Source organism: Triticum urartu, chromosome 5 (genome assembly GCF_003073215.2).
Source record: "Triticum urartu cultivar G1812 chromosome 5, Tu2.1, whole genome shotgun sequence".
Classification (NCBI taxonomy): domain Eukaryota; kingdom Viridiplantae; phylum Streptophyta; class Magnoliopsida; order Poales; family Poaceae; genus Triticum; species Triticum urartu.
In genome coordinates this window covers 460,302,517-460,306,104 of record NC_053026.1, presented here as the reverse complement: position 1 = coordinate 460,306,104, position 3,588 = coordinate 460,302,517, and the positions used below count along the sequence as shown (strand labels likewise).

Here is a 3,588-nt window from a genome sequence, read left to right as displayed (position 1 = left end):
GATGCCAAGAGCTAAGCAAGGTAAACAAGAACACAAGTATGTGAGTAAGCAAGCATAATATGATATAAGTAAAGATTAAGAGACAAGTAACCACAAGTAGGAAGTTAGGGTTAGGAATAACCGCAACTATGAGAGACGAGGATGTATGCCGATGTTCACTTCCTTGGAGGAAGCTACATCACCGTTAGAGAGGTGGATGTTACCACGAAGGCACACCAACGCCACGAAGTCTCACCCTATTCTCCCTTTGATACAACACCACGAAGGCGTTTCTCAACCACTAGTGGTAGACCTTGGGGTGGTCTCCAAACCCTCACAAACTTTTCGAGGGAAATCACAATGGTCGATTCCTCCACGGAGCACTCCTACCGCCTAGGAGTCTCCAACCTCCAAGAGTAACAAGATGCACCACAAAAACAAGGGCGAATCAACTTTCGCTTTGGTGAATGTGTAGATCGAGCACTTCTCCTTTGCTTCACAAAAGATCAAGAGTTTTGGGTGGCTAAGGAGGGACATATCCAAGAAACCGAGGTCTGAATATGGAGGTGAGAAATGGAGTCATCCCGTTCTTCATGAGGAAGAAGAAGACTATTTATAGGTGGGGATGGAATCTGGCCATTGGAGGCAGACTTCTACGTATCCCAGAAGTTCCGGCCACACACGGAAGTTCCAGACCCCGGAAGTTCCGGCCAAGTTCTGTCCAGGTTCCGGGCTACACAGAGGGTTTGCATCCACTCTGTAGTACCCCGGAAGCTGTTAGAACAGGGGACGGAAGTTCTGGAGGACGGAAGTTCCGGCCTGGGTCTGGCAAGGTTCCAGGATACACAGAGAGTTTGCACAAAAGAGCAGTTTCTCTAGGTGCCCCGGAAGCTTCCCGGATCTTCCGGTCCCCGGAAGTTCCGGTTGTCCCGGAAGTTTCGGCCTGAACAGAAGCTTTTCATTGTGAGATTTTTCAGACCATGTGAGAGGACAAGTTGATTCCCAGATGTTTTTATGATGTATCCCCTCTTAATAGTGCGGCTTTCCTAAGGACTCAAGAAATAAGAAAACGGTATGGTACTCCGCTTTTCTTGGGCACTCCGCTTTTCCTTTTTTCGATAAGAGGGGAAATAACCATCCATGCTTCACTTTAATTTAATCAGTGCTGTTTACACTAGAGCATGTGGTTAGAAACACAAATGAAGTTGTCATAGATGTCAAAAACAATTTAGTGCACTTTCAGTTGCAACTACATATGATTCCCCACAATAAAAACTACATATGGTCAATTTGGTTATCACTGAAGTAACTATGAAAATGTGATACCTTCGTAGCAACATTTCCCTACTGCCGTATACTCATAAATTTCTACCAATTATGGTAACATTTATGGGGACCAATTTTTGTGTGTGAAAAGGCCTAAGACCATATACTCACTTCGTTCTAGTATATACTAGAACATAAAGGCGCATGTTGCCGCGCCAGATAGAATCATAGGATTTTTTTTAATGGAATCATAGAAATATATGCCATAATTTGAATAGTAAAATATCTACTCCTATATAATATGAGTGTTTGTGATTACAACTCCTCAAATATTTGCTTCAGTTCCTTGGGAGTAATTAGCTGAAATAGCCGAAAAACAATCGAATATTAAGCATTGTAGGAGGCTAACACTTGCAACGAAGCTTTACCATTCTTCCGCTGTTCTTCATAATGCTTACCCCTCTTTGTTGTATTGGATATTCTTTTTGTCGTCATGTGCGTGCAAGAGGTACGACCTTGGTGAGGCAAGAGCCTGAACTTCCCAAGAAAAAAGTTGAAAGATAATAATGCATGAAAATATCACTCAATCCTGCAACCATTCTCACCTTGGTGTTTTAGAAGAGTATCAGAAGGCGAGAAAGGTTGTCAGAGTCTTGCGAAACAACTTGCAAGCTTCAGTGAACTTCTCTAAAGCACAAACATCAAAAACCTGCAAATTGTTGCATCAAATTTTAAGCATAGGCAACAAGAGCTGACACCACAAATGGATGAAGATTGACTTTCAATGTAGAACAACCTAACCTTGCTAGTCCATCAAATGGCGTGAACAGCCTAACTGTTGTCCATGGCCTAGCTATCACAAGTATATATCAAGAATTTTTAATATACAGAAACATGAAATGACCCGAATAAAATGGCACGTCAGATAAATATTTTAGGGTACATGAGCAGTTGATCAAATAACCAATAAAAAGTACTACAAACTGAACTTCCAAAAACTTGCTAAAGTATCAAAGGGTATTCTTCAATGAGCAATTTAACACAAGAAATGGACAGACGTAATCTATTTGTATATTTGCATATAATCAACAGAGCTAATGCATGAATAGAATGTAATTAAGTAACTATGCTAGTACCAAAAATGTCAATCTTGCAAATTAAGCTTCTAATCTGCTGCAAGCAAATAGCTGAAGGCTCGGCCTCCAGGATTGAGGTTCAGAGTGAAAGTGTCTGAAATACAATCCTTCTGAGATGTCCTCCAGCTTCATTAGAACAAATTAGCAACGCCATCCTCCATGGAGATTATTAATCTAGAATAAATAATCAATAAATCAGGAGGAGAGATATAAGAACTTGGCAGGAGAGAGGAATAGCAAGATCGTCTAATCTGCACAATGACGATGGCTGAAGACGCTGAGCAGGGTGGGACACCGGCAGCTTTGAGAGGAATACCTTCAAACTCTGCTAGGTCGTTGATGAGACAGGGGCAGAAGTGGCGATGGTGTAGTGTCGAGCCGATGGTCAAGTCTGAACGTTGTCGCTGCCGTCAGACCAGCAATCCATGATCGTGCATCGCCAGCTCCTATATAAAGTGCGCTATTATTAACTTTGACCAAGGTTTGACCAAGTCATACACATAGTAATGACCTTCATTTGTGAAGGTGCGCCATTACTAACTTTCAAATGCACCCCCTGACCGCCTTTTCAGTTTTTTAAAAAAATAAAGAAAATGATGGAGATGTCAAAAAAATAAAAGAAAATAAGTTTCTCATGTGATATGTGGTCTAGTTGTTGGGAAAATTTACAAATATGAAATTCGACTTTATTTGCAAATCTCTCTGGAATTTGTAAAATGGGCATAACTTTCGCATACGAACTCGGATTAAAAAGTTTTTTATATGAAAAATCATCTACTCAAAAAGTTACATCCAAATTCAACCGGGGGAACCCCGTTGAAGATTTTTAAAATCCCCCAAAACCTAACAGAATAAAAGATATGGGGCTTTTAAGATCTAGAGGGGAAAAATGGAAAAAAAATCAAACTTAGTAGTGGCGCACCATTTGGTAGGTGCGCCACTAGTAACAGAAAAAAATTAGTTTCGATTTTTTTTTGAAAAAATATTTAAAATATGGTATGTAATATGAACGGAAGTTTGAAATATTTTTTCAAAATTTCATCACACTCATGAACATGAACATGAACAAAGTCCTAGACATCAACAAGGTTTAATAGGATTGATATGCTAGATATATCAACAAGTGCTTGTTAAGTGAGCTGATGCTGGTGACCTTTCGGGAAGTTTGACCATGGAGTATGATTTGACTTGAAATTAAGCCATAGTG

At 40.2% G+C, this 3,588-nt stretch overlaps 1 long non-coding RNA gene across 1 annotated transcript; it reads right to left on the bottom strand.

Annotated features, from left to right (window-relative positions):
- Positions 1-217: 217 nt before the first annotated feature.
- LOC125556282 lies at positions 218-2,795 on the bottom strand. The gene is made up of 3 exons (XR_007305048.1): positions 2,698-2,795; positions 2,047-2,555; positions 218-1,954 (listed from the first exon to the last, which is right to left on the bottom strand). It is a non-coding gene; the product is annotated as an uncharacterized LOC125556282 (long non-coding RNA).
- Between the last annotated feature and the right edge of the window lie 793 nt (positions 2,796-3,588).